Here is a 22,821-nt window from a genome sequence, read left to right as displayed (position 1 = left end):
ACCTGGCAATATGATTCTCCAAGTCAGGACAAATATGCAGATACCAAACATGTATAGGTTTTTTGTGTTCTTTTTATTGTCTTCATATTTTAATAATTTTCTTTTTTACTGTTTTTAAAAGTCCCGTTAGGGACTGATCGTTTGTGCTATGAATAGCAGAAATCACAATGTCTTATGAATGCCAGCCATGGGCTAACTTTCACATCATGGGCACTCCCAGTGGGTCATGGCACCTGCAAACCATAAGAGTAAAATCTGGCGCTCTCTCGGAAACCCTTTCAAACAACATCTGGAAAGCCTCAACATTGCAATTCTCCATTGTAGAATCTTCAGCCTCAACAATGCAGTTCTCCACTGTGCATTGTTCAGCTTCAATAATGCAATTCTCCATTGTAGGTTATTCAGCTTCAATATTGCAATTCTCCAGTGCAGGTTCTTCACCCTCAACACTGCAATTCACTGCAGGTTCTTCAGGCTCAACACTGCAATTCTCCACTGCCACGTCTTCAGCCTCAACACTGCAATTCTCCACTGCAGGTTCTTCAGGCTCAACACTGCAATTCTGCACTGCTGGGTCTTCAGCCTCAACACTGCAATTCACTTCAGGTTCTTCAGCTTCAATATTGCAATTCTCCAGTGCCGGTTCTTCAGCCTCAACACTGAAATTCACTGCAGGTTCTTCAGGCTCAACACTGCAATTCTCCACTGCCGGGTCTTCAGCCTCAACACTGCAATTCTCCACTGCAGGTTTTTCAGCCTCAACACTGCAATTCTCCACTGCAGGTTCTTCAGCCTCAACACTGCAATTCACTGAAGGTACTTCAGCTTCTATATTGAAATTCTCCAGTGCAGGTTCTTCAGCCCCAACACTGCAATTCACTGCAGGTTATTCAGCTTCAACACTACAATTCACTGCCGGGTCTTCAGCCTCAACACTGCAATTATTCAATGCAGGTTCTTGAGCCTCAACACTGCAATTCTCCACTACAGGTTTTTAAACCTCAACAGTGCAATTCACTTCATAGGCAAACAGTATGGGAGTATCAAGTTCCTAATAATGGGAATAATGCTTCCAGGTGGCCATCCTGTACATCTGTTCAAAGGGTTTTTGGGGTGCGTCCACATTTTCAGAAAGCCTTGCATTCTCTTCAGGGGCAAACAGTATGGGAGTACCAATTTCCTCATAATGGGAACATTGCTTTAAGGAGGCCATCCTGTACGTCTGTTCAAAGGGTTATTGGGGTGCATCTAAATTTGGGCCAGGGCAGGCCTTGCATTCACTTCATGGGCAAACAGTATGGGAGTGCCAACTTCCTAATAATGGGAACATTGCTTTTAGTTGGCTATCCTGTATGTCTGTTCAAAGGGTTATTGGGGTGCGTCCACATTTGGGGAAGGCCTTGCATTCACTTCATGGACATACAGTATGGGAGAACCAACTTCCTAATAAGGGGAACATTGCTTTCAGGTGGCACTCATTTATGTCTGTTCAAAGGGTTATTGTGGTGCGTCTAAATTTGGTGCAGGGCAGGTCTTGCACTCAATGCAAAGAGAAACAGTATGGGAGTACCAAATTCCTAATAATGGGAACATTGATTTCAGGAGGCCCTCCTGTACATCTCTTCAAAGGGGTATTGGTGTGCATCAAAAATTTGGGCAGCCCTGTCACTCACTGCATATGCAACAACTGCATCAGACCCACTGTTTAATAATGGGAACAACAAAGCATAGCCGGCTGATAGCTCTCTAAGAATAGTGAGGGCTGACTGCTAGCCATTTAAGAATAGTAAAGGCCACCTAAAGGCCCTATAAAAATAGGCTTTGTGACTTTCAGAGTCTCTCCTTCATAAATGAAACAGGATATGTCTGATGATGTGTCACACAGCAGATGGCCAGATAAGGTTGTAAAATGACATTTTCCAGTGAATGCATTTGTCTTGGTTGAAAGCAATGCTAAAGTTGAAAAACGCATCAAAATCTCTACGTGTGAACATAGCCCAAGCGGTGAAGGAGAATTTTTGTTTTTGTTTATTTATTTTGCCTTATATACAAGTCATTTTCCTGGAAAGGTTGTTCCTTAACATATTTCCCAGGAAAATCCATTTTGGGTTCGTTTTTGTATGTTTTATTGTGAGTCTGTAAAAGTGGCATAAGACTCTGACAACATTGTTCACAGCAGTGACCTGGGAGTCAGAAATGTTTCCAAGGTTCTTCCCCATGCTGTTTCCATGTCATTTGAGCACTGGTCCCATCGATTGCCACAATTTTTAATGCATTTGCAGACCACTGGGGGGGGGACCGTGGAAAAAATGTTGAAGATTCCCATAGACTTACATTGGGCCTTTTGCTCGGGTCGAGCACTCGAGCATTCCAATTTGCTCGACCCAAGCAATTATTTTCACTGCTCTACATTATAAACTTCTGTGAAGCACTTGGGGGTTCAAAGTTCTCACCACACATTTGCGATAAGCTCCTTGGGGGTCTAGTTTACCAAATAGTGTCACTTGTGGGGTTTACACTGCTTAGGCACATCAGGGGCTCTCCAAATGAGATATGGCATCCGATCTCAATTCCAGCCAATTTTGCACTGAAAAAGTTAAATGACGCTCCTTTCCTTCCGAGCTCTGCCATGCACCCAAACAGTATAAGTCAGGAAAATAGCAGTCTATTGGGATTTAAAAAGGGAAGCAGGATTCAATGCAGCTCTAGCCGTGCACCTTCTAGACGGAGCAAATAAAACTTGGAAAAACAAACACGGTCACAGGAGCACTGAAATGAAGCCAGGACAAGAATATTGCTGTTAACCACAACATGTTTCGACGGTACCCCGACTTCATCAGGTGGAAGTTTTACACTTGATGAAGACAGGGTACCGTCAAAACGCATTGTGGTTTACACTAATATTCTTGTCCTGGCTTCATTTCAGCGCTTCTGTGACCGTGCTTGTTTTTCCAAGTTTTATGCGCCCAAACAGTTGTTTACCTGCACATATGGGCTATCAGCATACTCAAGACAAATTGCACAATAACTTTTGGGGTCCAATTTCCCCTGTTACCCTTGGAAAAATAAAACAGTTGGGAGAGAAAAATAATTTTTGTGGAAAAAATATGATGTTTTATTTTTACGGCTCTACGTTATAAACTTCTGTGAAGAACTTGGGGGCTCAAAGTGCTCACCACACATCTAGATAAGTTCCTTGGGGGGTCTAGTTTCCAGAATGGTGTCATTTGTGGGGGTTTCCACTGTTTAGGCACATCAGTGGCTCTCCAAACGCAACATGGCGACCGATCTCATTTCCTGCCAATTTTGCACTGAAAAAGTCAAATGGCACTCCTTTCCTCTCCGAGCTCTCCCATGTGCCCAAACAGTGGTTTACTCTCACATATGGGGTATCAGCGTACTCAGGACAAATTGCACTACAACATTTGGGGTCCAATTTCATCTGTTACTCTTAATAAAATAAAAAATTGGGGGCAAAAACTTAATTTTTGTGGAAAAAATATGATTTTTTATTTTTACGGCTCTACGTTATAAACTTCTGTGAAGCACTTGGGGGTTCACACTGCTCACCACACATCTAAAAAAGTTCCTTGGGGGTCTATTTTCCAAAGTGGTGTCACTTGTTGGGGATTTCTACTGTTTAGTCACATCAAGGGATCTCCAAACGCAACATGGCTTCCTATCTTAATTCCAGCCAATTTTGCATTGAAAAGTCAAACGGCGCTCCTTCCCTTCTGAGCTCTGCCATGTGCCCAAAGAGTGGTTCCCCCCACATATGGGGTATCAGCGTACTCTGGACAAATTGCACAGCAACCTTTGGGGTCCAATTTCTGCTTTTACCATAGGTAAAATAAAAAAAAATTTCATCTGAAGTAATTTTTTTCTGAAAAGAAGTTAAATATTCATTTATTTTAAACATTCCAAAATTCCTGTGAAGCACCTGAAGGGTTAATAAATGTCTTGAATGTGGTTGAGCACCTTAAGGGGTGCAGTTTTTAGAATGATGTCACTTTTGGGAATTTTCTATCATATAGATCCCTCAATGTGACTTCAAATCTGATGTAGTCCCTAAAAATATAATGGTGTTGTAAAATCGCTGTTTACCTTTTAACCGTTATAATTTCCTAACAAAAAAATCTGGGTTCCAAAATTGTGCTGATGTAAAGTAAACATGTGGGAAGTGTTACTTATTAAGTATTTTGTGTGACATGTCTCTGTGATTTAAGGGCATGAAAAATCAAAGTTGTAAAATTGTGAAATTAAAAAAAATTTCTCAAAATTTCCATTTTTTTCACAAATAAATGCAAGTTATATCAAAGAAATTTTGCCACTATCATGAAGTACAATATGTCACGAGAAAACTTTCTCAAAGTCACCAGGATCCATGGAAGCATTCCATAGTTGTTACCTCATAAAGGGACAGTGGTCAGAATTGTAAAAATTAGCCCGGACACTAATATGCAAACCACCCTCGGGGGTAAAGGGGTTAACAAGTTCCCCCATGTAGATTTAGGCTGATCTCTCACCTTCCTTATAATAAAGGATACCCCACGAGGTGAGATTTTGCATGGTGCCCCAGATCGATGTCGATTGACAGTCATTTTGTATTTCTTCCATTTTCTTACTATTGCACCAACAGTTGTCTTCTTCTCACCTATCATCTTACTTTTGGTTTTGTAGCCCATTCCAGCTTTGTGCAGGTCTATGACCTTGTCCCTGACATCCTTATAAAGCTCTTTGGTCTTGCCCATGTTGTACAGGTTAGAGTCTGACTGATTAACTGAATCTGTGAACATGAGTCTTTCATAAAGGTAACTATGTAAGGCAGCTGTCATTAATGCAGGTAATGAGTTGATTAGGAACATCTAACTGGTCTGTAGGAGGCAGAACTCTTAATGGTTGGTAGGGGATCAAATACTTATTTCTCACTGCAAAATGCAAATAAATTTATATAATTTATACAATGTGATTTTCTGGATTATATTTTTGATATTCTATCTCTCATTGCTAAAATTAACCCACCCTCAAAATTATAGACTGGTTATGTCTTTGTAAGTGGGCAAACTTACAAATCAGCAAGAGATCAAATAATTATTTCCTTCACTATTAAAAAAAAAATGTATTTATTGGAAAAATATGTTTTTGTTTTTTTCTTTATTTGGGGATTTAAAAAAAAATATTTTTACTCCTTTTTTTGTTTTACTTTTTTACATTGCCCATGCTGGGACATCACTGTATAGTGTCAGATCGCTGATCTGATACTCTGCACTGCAAAGTATTACATCAGCATCTGACAGGCATCTTCCCTGCAGGACTCTGAAGGACCCCTCAGCCATCTTGTGGCCAAGGGTCTCCATGGAGACCATCAGGACAACGCGATCATATTGCATTGTCCTGGTGGAAGCACGCAGGGATGATGCTCATCTATGCCGCTGCCAGTAGTGACAGAGGCATTAGATGGGTTAAATGCCCGCGATTGATGCTAGCACCGATCGTGGGCGTTGCTGCCGGGTATCAGCTCTCACACAGAGCTGACACCTGCACCCAATCCCAGCGGCTCTCAGCGTGAGGCTGCGCGATCCGTGTGCCATATTTGTACTGCTGTTTGCAGGAACGCAGCTCCTGCAGAGTGGTACATGTACGGCTCATGTTGGGAAGTGGTTAATATTGTTGACCTATCCTTAGTTTGATTTGTGAGAGTGCGAAACTCAGCACCCCCACCGATCAGTTGTTCCCTGTGTTGGTGGCAGCCAGAACTGCTCAGCTAAGGAGCTGCACAGCCCTGTCGACTGAATAGTTGTCGCAGCCGGGTACTGCACATTTGCCACTTATTCAAATCAATAGGGGGTCAATGTGCAGTACCACGCCACAGCCACTATTTCATCAACGGGGCTTTCCAACTCCTTAACTGAGCAGTTTCGGCTGCCGACACTTAAAACAGCTGATCAGACATTAAAGACCTATCCTAAGGGTTTACTATTAATATTAAAGTCCTAGACAAGCCCTTTAAGAATATACAGTTATATGAAAAAGTTTGGGCACCCCTATTAATCTAAAGCTTAATGTTTTATAAAAATTGTTTTTTTTTGCAACAGCTATTTCAGTTTCATATATCTAATAACTGTCGGACACAGTAATGTTTCTGCCTTGAAATGAGGTTTATTGTACAGAAAATGTGCAATCTGCATTCAAACAAAATTTGACAGGTACATAAGTATGGGCACCCTTATCATTTTCTTGTTTTAAATACTCCTACCTACTTTTTACTGACTTACTAAAGCACTTTTTTGGTTTTCTAACCTCATTGAGCTTTGAACTTCATAGTCAGGTGTATGCAATCATGAGAAAAGCTACTTAAAGTGGCCACTTGCAAGTAGTTCTCCTGTTTGAATCTCCTCTGAAGAGTGGCATCATGAGCTCCTCAAAACAACTGTCTAATGATCTGAAAACAAACATTATTCAACATAGTTGTTCAGGGGAAGGATACAAAAAGCTGTCTCGGAGATTTAACCTGTCAATTTCCACTGTGAGGAACATAGTAAGGAAATGGAAGAACACAGGTACAGTTCTTGTTAAGCAGTTGAAGAAGAGAAAATATGCGGCACTCACCCCAGAATAGCAGTGGAAATCGTGAACTATATTGAAGAAAATGTGTAGAATACATCCGTCAGGACATCAGGTACAAGGGAGGGTGCGGTATTGGAGTACGGACGACGGCCGTTTCACACACTAAGTGCTTCGACGGGTCCAGGTGAGTGCCGCATATTTTCCCTTCTTCGACTGCTCATGGATTGTTGTTTAGCTTTTGGCATGCAGAGCACCATAACCCCGAAGTACTCGTGAAGCCTGAGATTCAGTTGTCCTCTATCAGTCCTGCCTGTTGGATTACGTATTTGCTCTAGTGCCGTCCTTCCTCTCCTTCTGTTTGTAACAGTTCTTGTTAAGACTAGAAGTGGCAGGCCAAGAAAAACATCAGAAAGGCAGAGAAGAAGAATGGTGAGATCAGTCAAGGACAATCCTCAGACCACCTCCAGAGAGCAACAGCATCAACTTGCTGCAGATGGTGTCACTGTGCATCGGTCAACTATACAACACACTTTGCACAAGGAGAAGCTGTATCGGAGAGTGATGCAAAAGAAGCCGTTTCTGCAAGCACGCCACAAACAGAGTCAGCTGAGGTATGCAAAAGCACATTTGGAGAAGTCAATTTCTTTTTGGAAGAAGGTCCTGTGGACTGATGAAACAAAGATTGAGTTGTTTGGTCATGCAAAAAGGCATTATGCATGGCGGCCAAAAAACACAGCATTCCAAGAAAAACACTTGCTACCCACAGTAAAATTTGGTGGAGGTTCCATCATGCCTTGGGGCTGTGTGGCCAATGCCGGCACCGGGAATCTTGTTAAAGTTGAGGGACGCATGGATTCCTCCCAGTTTCAGCAGATTCTTGACAATAATGTTCATGAATCAGTGACAAAGTTGAAGTTACGCAGGGGATGGATCTTTCAGCAAGACAACGATCCAGAACACCGCTCCAAATCTACTCAGGCATTCATGCAGAGGAACAATTACACTGTTCTGGAATGGACATCCCAGTCCCCAGACCTGAATATCATTGAACATCTGTGGGATCATTTAAAGAGGGCTGTCCATGCTTGGCAACCATCAAACTTAACCCCTTCCCGACCTTTGACGCCACGTAGGCGTCATGAAAGTCGGTGCCAATCCGACCCATGACGCCTATGTGGCGTCATGGAAAGATCGCGTCCCTGCAGGCCGGGTGAAAGGGTTAACTCCCATTTCACCCGATCTGCAGGGACAGGAGGAGTGGTAGTTTAGCCCAGGGGGGTGGCTTCACCCCCCCCCCGTGGCTACGATCGCTCTGATTGGCTGTTGAAAGTGAAACTGCCAATCAGAGCGATTTGTAATATTTCACCTATTAAAACTGGTGAAATATTACAATCCAGCCATGGCCGATGCTGCAATATCATCGGCCATGGCTGGAAACAATAATGTGCCCCCACCCCACCGATCGCCCCCCCAGCCCTCTGATCTGGCCGGTACACTGCTCCGGCTCCCCTCCGTCCTGTGCTCCGGCTCCCCCCGTGCTTTTGTCCGCTCCCCCCCGTGCTCCAATCACCCTCCCCGTGCTCCAATCACCCCCCCTGCACTCCGATCCACCCCCCTGTGCTCCGTTCCACCCCCCGTGCTCCGTTCCACCCCCCCGTGCTCCGTTCCACCCCTTCCGCGCTCCGATCCACCCCCCCATGCTCCGATCCCCCCCTGTGCTCCCCCCCACCCCATCATACTTACCGATCCTGCCGGGGTCCGTCCGTCTTCTCCCAGGGCGCCGCCATCTTCCAAAATGGCGGGCACATGCGCAGTGCGCCCGCCGAATCTGCCGGCCGGCAGATTCGTTCCAAAGTACATTTTGATCACTGAGATAGATTATATCTCAGTGATCAAAATAAAAAAAATAATAAATGACCCCCCCCTTTGTCACCCCCATAGGTAGGGACAATAAAAAATAAAGATTTTTTTTTTCCCACTAATGTTAGAATAGGGTTAGGGTTAGGGCTAGGGTTAGGGGTAGGGTTAGGGTTAGGGGTAGGGTTAGGGCTAGGGTTAGGGCTAGGGTTAGGGTTAGGGGTAGGGTTAGGGGTAGGGTTAGGGTTAGGGGTAGGGTTAGGGCTAAGGTTAGGGGTAGGGTTAGGGGTAGGGGTAGGGCTAGGGTTAGGGCTAGGGTTAGGGTTTCAGTATGTGCACACGTATTCTGGTCCTCTGCAGATTTTTCCGCTGTGGATTTGATAAATCCGCAGTGCTAAACCGCTGCATATTTATGGCGGATTTACCGCGTTTTTTCTGCGCATTTCACTGCGGTTTTACAACTGCGATTTTCTATTTGAGCAGTTGTAAAACCGCTGCGGAATCCGCACAAAGAAGTGACGTGCTGCGAAATGTAAACCGCTGCGTTTCCGTGCAGTTTTTCCGCAGCATGTGTACAGCGATTTTTGTTTCCCATAGGTTTACATTGAATTGTAAACTCATGGGAAACTGTTGCGGATCCGCAGCGTTTTCCGCAGCGTGTGCACATACATTTAGAATTAGGCTATGTGCACACGGTGCGGATTTGGCTGCGGATCCGCAGCAGTGTTCCATCAGGTTTACAGTACCATGTAAACATATGGAAACCAAATCCGCTGTGCCCATGGTGCGGAAAATACCGCGCGGAAACGCTGCGTTGTATTTTCCGCAGCATGTCAATTCTTTGTGCGGATTCCGCAGCGTTTTACACCTGTTCCTCAATAGGAATCCGCAGGTGAAATCCGCACAAAAACTACTGGAAATCCGCGGAAAATCCGCAGGTAAAACGCAGTGCCTTTTACCCGCGGATTTTTCAAAAATGATGCTGAAAAATCTCACACGAATCCGCAACGTGGGCACATAGCCTTAGGGTTAGGGTTGGAATTAGGGTTAGGGTTGTGGTTAGGGGTGTGTTGGCGTTAGGGTTGTGGTTAGTGGTGTGTTGCGGTTAGGGTTGTGATTAGGGTTATGGCTACAGTTGGGATTAGGGTTAGGGGTGTGTTGGGGTTAGTGTTGGAGGTAGAATTGAGGGGTTTCCACTGTTTAGGCACATCAGGGGTCTCCAAACGCAACATGGCGCCACCATTGATTCCAGCCAATCTCATATTCAAAAAGTCAAATGGTGCTCCCTCACTTCCGAGCCCCGACGTGTGCCCAAACAGTGGTTTACCCCCACATATGGGGTACCAGCATACTCAGGATAAACTGCGCAACAATTACTGGGGTCCAATTTCTCCTGTTACCCTTGTGAAAATAAAAAAATGCTTGCTAAAACATCATTTTTGAGGAAAGAAAAATGATTTTTTATTTTCACGGCTCTGCGTTGTAAACGTCTGTGAAGCACTTGGGGGTTCAAAGTGCTCACCACATATCTAGATAAGTTCCTTGGGGGGTCTAGTTTCTAAAATGGGGGTCACTTGTGGGGGTTTCTACTGTTTAGGCACACCAGGGGCTCTGCAAACGCAACGTGACGCCCGCAGATCATTCCATCAAAGTCTGCATTTCAAAAGTCACTATTTCCCTTCTGAGCCCCGATGTGTGCCCAAACAGTGGTTTACCTCCACACATGGGGTATCAGCGTACTCAGGAGAAACTGGACAACAACTTTTGCGGTCCAATTTCTCCTGTAACCCTTGGGAAAATAAAAAATTCTGGGCTAAATAATTACTTTTGAGGAAAGAAAACGTATTTATTATTTTCACGGCTCTGCATTATAAACTTCTATGAAGCACTTGGGGGTTCAAAGTGCTCACCACACATCTAGATAAGTTCCTTTCGGGGTCTAGTTTCCAAAATGGGGTCATTTGTGGGGGGTTTCTACTGTTTAGCCACATCAGGGGCTCTGCAAACGCAACGTGACGCCCGCAGAGCATTCCACCAAAGTCTGCATTTCAAAACGTCACTACTTCAATTCCGAGCCCCGGCATGTGCCCAAACAGTAGTTTACCCCCACATATGGGGTATCACCGTACTCAGGAGAAACTGGACAACAAATATTGGGGTCAAATTTGTCCTGTTACCCTTGGGAAAATTAAAAAATTCTGGGCTAAATAATTATTTTTGAGGAAAGAAAACGTATTTATTATTTTCACGGCTCTGCATTATAAACTTCTGTGAAGCACTTGGGGGTTCAAAGTGCTCACCACACATCTAGATAAGTTCCTTTCGGGGTCTAGTTTCCAAAATGGGGTCACTTGTGGGGGGTTTCTACTGTTAAGCCACATCAGGGGCTCTGCAAACGCAACGTGACGCCCACAGAGCATTCCATCAAAGTCTGCATTTCAAAACGTCACTACTTCACTTCCGAGCCCCGACATGTGCCCAAACAGTGGTTTACCCCCACATATGGGGTATCAGCGTACTCAGGAGAAATTGGACAACAACTTTTGGGGTCAAATTTCTCCTGTTACCCTTGGGAAAATAAAAAATTGCAGGCTAAAAGATCATTTTTGAGAAAATAATTTTTTTTTTTATTTTCATGGCTCTGCATTATAAACTTCTGTGAAGCACTTGGGGGTTCAAAGTCCTCACCACACATCTAGATTAGTTCCTTTGGTGGACTAGTTTCCAAAATGGGGTCATTTCTGGGGGATCTCCAATGTTTAGGCACACAGGGGCTCTCCAAACGTGACATGGTGTCCGCTAATTATTGGAGCTAATTTTCCATTTAAAAAGTGAAATGGCGTGCCTTCCCTTCCGAGCCCTGCCGTGCGCCCAAACAGTGGTTTACCCCCACATATTGGGTATCAGCGTACTCAGGACAAACTGGACAACAACATTTATGGTCCAATTTCTCCTATTACCCTTGGCAAAATAGGAAATTCCAGGCTAAAAAATCATTTTTGAGGAAAGAAAAATTATTTTTTATTTTCATGGCTCTGCGTTATAAACTTCTGTGAAGCACCTGGGGGTTTAAAGTGCTCAATGTGCATCTAGATAAGTTCCTTGGGAGGTCTAGTTTCCAAAATGGGGTCACTTGTGGGGGAGCTCCAATGTTTAGGCACACAGGGGCTCTCCAAACGCAACATGGTGTCCGCTAACAATTGGAGCTAATTTTCCATTCAAAAAGTCAAATGGCGCGCCTTCCCTTCCGAGCCCTGCCGAGTGCCCAAACAGTGGTTTACCCCCACATATGAGGTATCGGCGTACTCGGGAGAAATTGCCCAACAAATTTTATGATCCATTTTATCCTATTGCCCATGTGAAAATGAAAAAATTGAGGTGAAAAGAATTTTTTTGTGAAAAAAAAGTACTTTTTCATTTTTACAGATCAATTTGTGAAGCACCTGAGGGTTTAAAGTGCTCACTAGGCATCTAAATAAGTTCCTTGGGGGGTCTAGTTTCCAAAATGGGGTCACTTGTGGGGGAGCGCCAATGTTTAGGCACACAGGAGCTCTCCAAACGCGACATGGTGTCCGCTAACGATGGAGATAATTTTTCATTCAAAAAGTCAAATGGCGCTCCTTCCCTTCCGAGCCTTACCATGTGCCCAAACAGTGGTTTACCCCCACATATGAGGTATCAGTGTACACAGGAGAAATTGCCCAACAAATTTTAGGAATCATTTTATCCTGTTGCCCATGTGAAAATGAAAAAATTGAGGCTAAAATAATTTTTTGTGAAAAAAAAGTACTTTTTCATTTTTACGGATCAATTTGTGAAGCACCTGGGGGTTCAAAGTGCTCACTATGCATCTAGATAAGTTCCTTGGGGCGTCTAGTTTCCAAAATAGGGTCACTTGTGGGGGAGCTCCAATTTTTAGGCACACGGGGGCTCTCCAAACGTGACATGGTGTCCGCTAAAGAGTGGAGCCAATTTTTGATTCAAAAAGTCAAGTGGCGCTCCTTCCCTTCCAAGCCCTGCCGTGCGCCCAAACAGTGGTTTACCCCCACATATGAGGTATCAGCGTACTCAGGACAAATTGGACAATAACTTTCGTGGTTCAGTTTCTCCTTTTACCATTGGGAAAATAAAAAAATTGTTGCTAAAAGATAATTTTTGTGACTAAAAAGTTAAATGTTCATTTTTTCCTTCCATGTTGCTTTTGCTGCTGTGAAGCACCTGAAGGGTTAATAAACTTCTTGAATGTGGTTTTGAGTACCTTGAAGGGTGCAGTTTTTAGAATGATGTCACTTTTGGGTATTTTCAGCCATATAGACCCCTCAAACTGACTTCAAATGTGAGGTGGTCCCTAAAAAAAATGGTTTTGTAAATTTCGTTGTAAAAATGAGAAATCGCTGGTCAAATTTTAACCCTTATAACTTCCTAGCAAAAAAAAATTTTGTTTCCAAAATTGTGCTGATGTAAAGTAAACATGTGGGAAATGTTATTTATTAACTATTTTGTGTCACATAACTCTCTGGTTTAACAGAATAAAAATTCAAAATGTGAAAATTGCGAAATTTTCAAAATTTTCGCCAAATTTCCGTTTTTATCACAAATAAACGCAGAATTTATTGACCTAAATTTACCACTAACATGAAGCCCAATATGTCACGAAAAAACAATCTCAGTACCGCTAGGATCCGTTGAAGCGTTCCTGAGTTATTACCTCATAAAGGGACACTGGTCAGAATTGCAAAAAACGGCAAGGTCTTTATGGTCAAAATAGGCTGGGTCATGAAGGGGTTAACTGAACTGGAATTGTTTTGTAAAGAGGAATGGTCAAAAATACCTTCATCCAGGATCCAGGAACTCATTAAAAGCTACAGGAAGCGACTAGAGGCTGTTATTTTTGCAAAAGGAGGATCTACTAAATATTAATGTCACTTTTCTGGTGGGGTGCCCATACTTATGCACCTGTCAAATTTTGTTTGAATGCAGATTGCACATTTTCTGTTAGTACAATAAACCTCATTTCAAGGCAGAAACATTACTGTGTCCAACAGTTATTAGATATATGAAACTGAAATAGCTGTTGCAAAAAAAACAATTTTTATAAAACATTAAGCTTAAGATTAATAGGGGTGCCCAAACTTTTTCATATAACTGTAAATTAAAGTTACGTTTTAACATTCACTGACATAGGTAAATTTGGAGATTAGAATTTAAAGACATAGTTGTTTTTTGGTGATGTCATATCTCTTATTATTGATTATTCAAGAGCTCGTGTGAATTACACTATGCTAAAGATTTCACAGCAGCTTAAGCTAGGAATGCATGTACTGTAGTCCTGACATTGTGACAATTGTCAAAAATCAAGCCATGTTGTGTCTAATTAGACCCAGATACTTTGACACATGGCCAGCATCCCAGAGATTATGAGGACTGAACTGTCACAACCTCTTCCTCTAATGTACACGACATATTATGCAGCACTGCTTCCTCCTACAAAAAAACAGAGAGGAAAATACTAGTTAAACATATAGAAATCCCAATGACTTTACATACGGGTGTGAGTACTTCCCATACAGAGTGGGTTTTTGCGCTGTTCTATTTTCAACCAGATGGGTTAGTTCTTGCCATTACAACCGCTGTAGAAGTATACTGAATATTATGATAATAACAATTTGAGTATCTTCAGGACTGCTAACATGCTGAATTATCCAACATACTAAATCATTGGATATCTACATACTGTACATCCATATCCATAAGTTAAAGAAGCACTCTCACTAACTTTTTTATTCATTAAATGTGTGTGTACATAGATGTAATGTAGTGTGAGTGTAGTAGTCTACTTACCTTTCCTCCGCTTTCTCCGATGTCTATCGCCGGTCTTCTCTGCTTTTCTGTGACGTCACCACCATCCCAACTAACCGTCACATTCTACGTGCTGTGTGACCAGAAGCCGATTTTACAATGAAAGTCCATGGAGCTTCTTTATGATGCTCCATGTAATATAACAAGTTTGTAAAACCCCATTTCAGATTTGCATTACTATGAACGGTCTTAGAATAAGCTGCTTCTATGATCTGTCAGCCCTGAGGTCCAAAAAAGATATGTACAGCACATTGCAAAAAAGAATATTTGTAACCACATCCTAAAATGCAGTAAAGGCGCAGGTGCATGCTGGTGTGACCGCATTGCTATAGCACACACACAAACACATGCATAATTGGCAGAGATGGTTTGAAACAAAGTTGGGCCCGGAGCAAAAGTTAAAGCGGGAACCCAAATGGTAACATATTGCACCATGATACAGAAATATTTAGGTTACATTTACACAAGCTGATTTAAGACCATTAAATGAGTGCGATCACAAATATTAAAGTTGTTCATCGCTTCTTTACCGCCCCTTTTACGCAGACTTACGAAGAATGATGGGTACAGACAGAGCAATCTCTTATATATCATTCTGTCTCCATATAGTATCATGTTACCAGCAACATATCGCCTGATTACACCAGACAATGTCCTGCCAAGAACAAGGATTTTTGCTCCACCCCGAACAATCCAATCACTGATGAATGAGAATCATTTTGTTCATTTGTTGGGTGATTGCCGGAAGTTTTACATTTCTGAGTTCTCATCTATGTTGCCATTATTTAAAAATGTGGATGCTGCACAAACATACATATCAGTATATAAAACACATCACATGCACATACATATGTAATAAAAGCAGATACATATTTATATACACATTGCATACACAGCACACAAACATATGTCTATATGCATAGCAAATTCACACATATCTATATATATAATTGCCTAAGGGTTTTTCCGTCTGTCTGTCTGTCCAGGAAATCCCACGTCTCTGATTGGTCGAGGCCGCCAGGCCTCGACCAATCAGCGACGGGCACAGCGACGATGATGTCATAAAGGACGTAGACATCCCGCATCTCTGATTGGTCGAGGCCACTAGGCCTCGACCAATCAGCAATGGGCACAGCGACGATGATGTCATAATGGTTGCCATGGCGACGATGATGTCATAAAGGTTGCCTCGACCAATCAGCGACGGGCACAGTCTGCCGCGAATTCGTCTTGACCAATCAGCGACGGGCACAGTATCGACGTAGATGTCATAATGGTTGCCATGGCGACGATGATGTCATAAAGGTTGCCTCGACCAATCAGCGACGGGAACAGTCATCATTGTCCATATACTACGGGGACATGCATATTCTAGAATACCCGATGCGTTAGAATCGGGCCACAATCTAGTTTACTACATAATTGTCTAAGGGTCACTTCCGTCATTCTGTCCTTCTGTCTTTCTGTCTGTCACGGATATTCATTGGTCGCGGCATCTGTCTGTCTGTCATGCGACCGCAACGTCATCACAGTGCCTGCGCGAGAATGACCTGCCATGATGGCACGTGTTATGTCTGCTAATGAAAGGTGTAATGAAGGCAATCCAGAGACACAGTGTGCCTAGCGATCAGAGCGCACACATTGATCTGACAAATACCCAAAAACAAAAGAACGAGCTCTGAGACGTGGAAACTCTGTAGACTGCACACCTGATCCTATCCTAAACACAACTAAAAGCGGCTGTGGATTGCGCCTAACCACTACCTATGCAACTCGGCACAGCCTAAGAAACTAGCTAGCCTGAAGATAGAAAAATAGGCCTGACTTGCCCCCAGAGAAATACCCCAAAGGAAAAGGCAGCCCCCCACATATAATGACTGTGAGTAAGATGAAAAGACAAAACGTAGGGATGAAATAGATTCAGCAAAGTGGGGCCCGATATTCTTAGACAGAGCGAGGACAGTAAAGCGAACTTTGCAGTCTACAAAAAACCCTAAAGCAAAACCCACGCAAAGGGGGACAAAAAAGACCCACCGTGCCGGACTAACGGCACGGCGCTACACCCTTTGCGTCTCAGAGCTTCCAGCAAAACAAAAGACAAGCTGGACAGAAAAAAAGGCAACAAAATAGCAAAAAAGCACTTAGCTATACAGAGCAGCAGGTCACAGGAACAATCAGGAGAAGCTCAGATCCAACACTGGAACATTGACTAGGAGCAAGGATAGCAGCATCAGGTGGAGTTAAGTAACGAAGCAGCTAATGAGCTCACCAGAACACCTGAGGAAGGAAGCTCAGAAGCTGCAGTACCACTTGTGACCACAGGAGTGAATTCAGCCACAGAATTCACAACAGTACCCCCCCCCCCTTGAGGAGGGGTCACCGAACCCTCACCAGAGCCCCCAGGCCTACCAGGATGAGCCGCATGAAAGGCACGAACAAGATCGGGAGCATGAACATCAGAGGCAAAAACCCAGGAATTATCTTCCTGAGCATAACCCTTCCATTTAACCAGATACTGGAGTTTCCGTCTAGAAACACGAGAATCCAAAATCTTCTCCACAATATACTCCAATTCCCCCTCCACCAAAACCGGGGCAGGAGGCTCAACAGATGGAACCATAGGTGCCACGTATCTCCGCAACAATGACCTATGGAATACATTATGTATGGAAAAGGAGTCTGGGAGGGTCAGACGAAAAGACACAGGATTGAGAACCTCAGAAATCCTATACGGACCAATAAAACGAGGTTTAAATTTAGGAGAGGAAACCTTCATAGGAATATGACGAGAAGATAACCAAACCAGATCCCCAACACGAAGTCGGGGACCCACATGGCGTCTGTGATTAGCGAAAAGTTGAGCCTTCTCCTGGGACAAGGTCAAATTGTCCACTACCTGAGTCCAGATCTGCTGCAACCTGTCCACCACAGAATCCACACCAGGACAGTCCGAAGACTCAACCTGTCCTGAAGAGAAACGAGGATGGAACCCAGAATTGCAGAAAAATGGAGAAACCAAGGACACCCAATCATCCTGGTCTGCAGAAACAAAACATCTCAGATATGTTTCCAAGGTCTGATTGGTTCGTTCGGTCTGGCCATTAGTCTGAGGATGGAAAGCTGAGGAAAAGGATAGGTCAATGCCCATCCTACCACAAAAGGCTCGCCAGAACCTTGAAACAAACTGGGAACCTCTGTCAGAAACAATATTCTCAGGAATGCCATGCAACCGAACCACATGCTGAAAGAGCAAAGGTACCAAATCAGAGGAGGAAGGCAATTTAGCCAAGGGCACCAGATGGACCATTTTAGAAAAGCGATCACAGACCACCCAAATGACTGACATCTTTTGAGAAACGGGAAGGTCAGAAATGAAATCCATCGAAATATGTGTCCAAGGCCTCTTTGGGACCGGCAAGGGCAAAAGCAACCCACTGGCACGAGAACAGGAGGGCTTAGCCCTAGCACAAATCCCACAGGACTGCACAAAAGTACGTACATCCCGTGACAGAGATGGCCACCAGAAGGATCTAGCCACTAACTCTCTGGTACCAAAGATTCCAGGATGACCAGCCAACACCGAACAATGAAGTTCAGAGATAAGTTTTAGGGTTGAGCGAAACGGGTTGAACATTTTCAAAAGTCGCCGACTTTTGGCGAAGTCGAGTTTCATGAAACCCGATCCGACCCCTGTGCGTGGTCGGCCATGCGGTACGCGACTTTCGCGCCAAAGTCGCGTTTCAATGACGCGAAAAGCGCCATTTCTCAGCCAATGAAGGTAAACGCAGAGTGTGGGCAGCGTGATGACATAGGTCCTGGTCCCCACCATCTTAGAGAAGGGCATTGAAGTGATTGGCTTGCTGTCTGCGGCGTCACAGGGGCTATAAAGGGGAGTTCCCGCCGACCGCCATGTTACTGCTGCTGATCTGAGCTTAGGGAGAGGTTGCTGCCGCTTTGTCAGAAGCAGGGATAGCGTTAGGCAGGGTCCATTAACCACAAAACCGCTTGTGCTGTAGCGATTTCCACTGCCCAACACCACCTTCGGTGTGCAGGGACAGTGGAAGCTCCTTTTTTTTTTTTTTTCCTCAGCGCTGTAGCTCATTGGGCTGCCCTAGAAGGCTCCCTGATAGCTGCATTGCTGTGTGTACGCCGCTGTGCAAACCAACTGCTTTTTTCAAAGCACAAATCCTCTTGTTCCTTCCTTTCTGCACAGCTATCTTGTTTGTTTGTCCACACTTTTTATTTAATTTGTGCATCAGTCCACTCCTTATTGCTGTCTGCCATACCTGGCTGAGATTACTGCAGGGAGATAGTAATTGAAGGACAGTTCCTTTTTTTTTTTTTTTTTTTTTTTGGTGGGAGATTAAGATTGACATTTCTGCTAGAGTGCCATCTCTGTCTGTGTCATCTCTCACTCAGTGGGCCATAGAAAGCCTATTTATTTTTTTGCTTGATTTGGGTTCCAAAATCTTCCAGAAAAAATCACAACATCAATCAGTGGGAGAAAAATATTGGCCTCAGGGCTTGTGTGCCACTCCTTACTCCTGTGTGTGCCATCTCTCACTCAGTGGGCCATAGAAAGCCTATTAATTTTTTTGCTTGATTTGGGTTCTAAATTCTACCTGAAAAAATCAATAAATCAATCAGTGGGAGATTAATATTGGCCTTTGGGCTTGTGTGCCAGTCCTAAGCGTGCCATCTCTCTCTCTCTCAGATAGTGGGCCATAGAAAGCCTATTTTTTTATTATTTTATTGGGTTTATAAATTTTCCCTGGAAAAAAAAAAAAAGTGGGAGATTAATATTGGCCTCTGGGCTTGTGTGCCAGTCCTGAGCGTGCCATCTCTCTCACAAATAGTGGGCCATAGAAAGCCTATTTATTTTTTTGGTTGATTTGGGTTCATAATTCTACCTTAAAAAATCAATCAATCAATCAGTGGGAGATTAGTATTGGCCTTTGGGCTTGTGTGCCAGTCCTAAGCGTGCCATCTCTCTCTCTCAGATAGTGGGCCATAGAAAGCCTATTTATTATTTTTTTTTTTATTGGGTTTATAAATTTTCCCTGGAAAAAAAAAAATGGGAGATTAATATTGGCCTCTGGGCTTGTGTGCCAGTCCTGAGTGTGCCATCTCTCTCACAAATAGTGGGCCATAGAAAGCCTATTAATTTTTTTGCTTGATTTGGGTTCCAAAATCTACCTGAAAAAAATCACTAAATCAATCAGTGGGAGATTAATATTGCCCTCTGGGCTTGTGTGCCACTCCTGACTCCTGTGTGCGTCATCTGTCACTCAGTGGGCCCTAGAAAGCCTATTTTTTGTTTTATTTGTTTTCTAAATTCTCCCTGAAACAATCATTTTATTTTCTTTGGTTTCTAAATTATTCCTGAAAAAAATCATTTTTTTTGTATTTTTTTTCTCTCAAGTCTCCCTGAAAAAAAAAAAAAAAAAAAATCTGTGGGAGATTCATATTGCCCCTTCTGCTTGTGTGCCAGTCTTGACTCCTGGGTGTGCCATCTCTCTCTCTCTCCCCAATTGTGGGCCATAGAAAGCCTATTAATTTTTTTGCTTGATTTGGGTTCCAAAATCTACCAAAAAAAATCAATAAATCAATCAGTGGGAGATTAATATTGGCCTCTGGGCTTGTGTGCCACTCCTGACTCCTGTGTGCGTCATCTGTCACTCAGTGGGCCCTAGAAAGCCTATTTTTTGTTTTATTTGTTTTCTAAATTCTCCCTGAAACAATCATTTTATTTTCTTTGGTTTCTAAATTATTCCTGAAAAAAATCATTTTTTTTGTATTTTTTTTTCTCTCAAGTCTCCCTGAAAAAAAAAAAAAAAAATCTGTGGGAGATTCATATTGCCCCTTCTGCTTGTGTGCCAGTCTTGACTCCTGGGTGTGCCATCTCTCTCTCTCTCCCCAATTGTGGGCCATAGAAAGCCTATTAATTTTTTTGCTTGATTTGGGTTCCAAAATCTACCTGAAAAAAATCACTAAATCAATCAGTGGGAGATTAATATTGGCCTCTGGGCTTGTGTGCCACTCCTGACTCCTGTGTGCGTCATCTGTCACTCAGTGGGCCCTAGAAAGCCTATTTTTTGTTTTATTTGTTTTCTAAATTCTCCCTGAAACAATCATTTTATTTTCTTTGGTTTCTAAATTATTCCTGAAAAAAATCATTTTTTTTGTATTTTTTTTTCTCTCAAGTCTCCCTGAAAAAAAAAAAAAAAATCTGTGGGAGATTCATATTGCCCCTTCTGCTTGTGTGCCAGTCTTGACTCCTGGGTGTGCCATCTCTCTCTCTCTCCCCAATTGTGGGCCATAGAAAGCCTATTAATTTTTTTGCTTGATTTGGGTTCCAAAATCTACCTGAAAAAAATCACTAAATCAATCAGTGGGAGATTAATATTGGCCTCTGGGCTTGTGTGCCACTCCTGACTCCTGTGTGCGTCATCTGTCACTCAGTGGGCCCTAGAAAGCCTATTTTTTGTTTTATTTGTTTTCTATATTCTCCCTGAAACAATCATTTTATTTTCTTTGGTTTCTAAATTATTCCTGAAAAAAATCATTTTTTTTGTATTTTTTTTTCTCTCAAGTCTCCCTGAAAAAAAAAAAAAAAAAAAATCTGTGGGAGATTCATATTGCCCCTTCTGCTTGTGTGCCAGTCTTGACTCCTGGGTGTGCCATCTCTCTCTCTCTCCCCAATTGTGGGCCATAGAAAGCCTATTAATTTTTTTGCTTGATTTGGGTTCCAAAATCTACCAAAAAAAATCACTAAATCAATCAGTGGGAGATTAATATTGGCCTCTGGGCTTGTGTGCCACTCCTGACTCCTGTGTGCGTCATCTGTCACTCAGTGGGCCCTAGAAAGCCTATTTTTTGTTTTATTTGTTTTCTAAATTCTCCCTGAAACAATCATTTTATTTTCTTTGGTTTCTAAATTATTCCTGGAAAAAATCATTTTTTTTGTATTTTTTTTTCTCTCAAGTCTCCCTGAAAAAAATAAATAAAAATCTGTGGGAGATTCATGTTGCCCCTTCTGCTTGTGTGCCAGTCTTGACTCCTGGGTGTGCCATCTCTCTCTCTCTCCCCAATTGTGGGCCATAGAAAGCCTATTAATTTTTTTGCTTGATTTGGGTTCCAAAATCTACCTGAAAAAAATCACTAAATCAATCAGTGGGAGATTAATATTGGCCTCTGGGCTTGTGTGCCACTCCTGACTCCTGTGTGCGTCATCTGTCACTCAGTGGGCCCTAGAAAGCCTATTTTTTGTTTTATTTGTTTTCTAAATTCTCCCTGAAACAATCATTTTATTTTCTTTGGTTTCTAAATTATTCCTGAAAAAAATCATTTTTTTTTGTATTTTTTTTTCTCTCAAGTCTCCCTGAAAAAAAAAAAAAAAAAAAATCTGTGGGAGATTCATATTGCCCCTTCTGCTTGTGTGCCAGTCTTGACTCCTGGGTGTGCCATCTCTCTCTCTCTCTCCCCAATTGTGGGCCATAGAAAGCCTATTAATTTTTTTGCTTGATTTGGGTTCCAAAATCTACCTGAAAAAAATCACTAAATCAATCAGTGGGAGATTAATATTGGCCTCTGGGCTTGTGTGCCACTCCTGACTCCTGTGTGCGTCATCTGTCACTCAGTGGGCCCTAGAAAGCCTATTTTTTGTTTTATTTGTTTTCTAAATTCTCCCTGAAACAATCATTTTATTTTCTTTGGTTTCTAAATTATTCCTGAAAAAAATCATTTTTTTTGTATTTTTTTTTCTCTCAAGTCTCCCTGAAAAAAAAAAAAAAAAAAATCTGTGGGAGATTCATATTGCCCCTTCTGCTTGTGTGCCAGTCTTGACTCCTGGGTGTGCCATCTCTCTCTCTGTCCCCAATTGTGGGCCATAGAAAGCCTATTATTTTTTTTAGCTTGATTTGGGTTCCAAAATCTACCTGAAAAAATCAGTACATCAATCAGTGGGAGATAAATATTGGCCTCTGGGCTTGTGTGCCACTCCTGACTCCTGTGTGCGTCCTCTCTCACTCAGTGGGCCCTACAAAGCCTTTTTTTTTTTTTTTTTTTTCCTAAATTCTCCCTGAAACAATCATTTCATTTTATTTGTTTTATAAATTCTTCTGTAAAAAATAATTTTTTTTTAATTTTTTTTTTTTCTGAAGTCTCCCTTTTAAAAAAAACAAACACAAATCAGTGGGAGATAAATATTTACATTTGCGCTTCAGTGACAGTCCTGCGTGTGTGCCATCTCATTTGTTGCCAACAACAACAGAGTGTGTAACATTGTGGCTGATTTTCGTTGTGGTCTCACCCACCTGTAAAGGGGTAGCTAAATCATACTGAAGTTATAGCTCACCCTGTAAGTTGTGTGACAGCAACAAATACCGTTCATTTGTTAACGTTTTTAAAACAATGAGGAAGTCTGGTGGAAGAGGTCGTGGCCGGGGGCGTTCATTGTCAGCTGGTAATGAGGGTAGTGGTAGTGGTGGAGCATCAGCTGGTCGTGGGAAAAAAAAATATTGCACCTAAGTCTGGAGC

The sequence above is a fragment of the Ranitomeya imitator genome, chromosome 6 (assembly GCF_032444005.1).
Source record: "Ranitomeya imitator isolate aRanImi1 chromosome 6, aRanImi1.pri, whole genome shotgun sequence".
Lineage (NCBI taxonomy): Eukaryota > Metazoa > Chordata > Amphibia > Anura > Dendrobatidae > Ranitomeya > Ranitomeya imitator.
Note: the sequence above shows the minus strand (reverse complement) of the source record.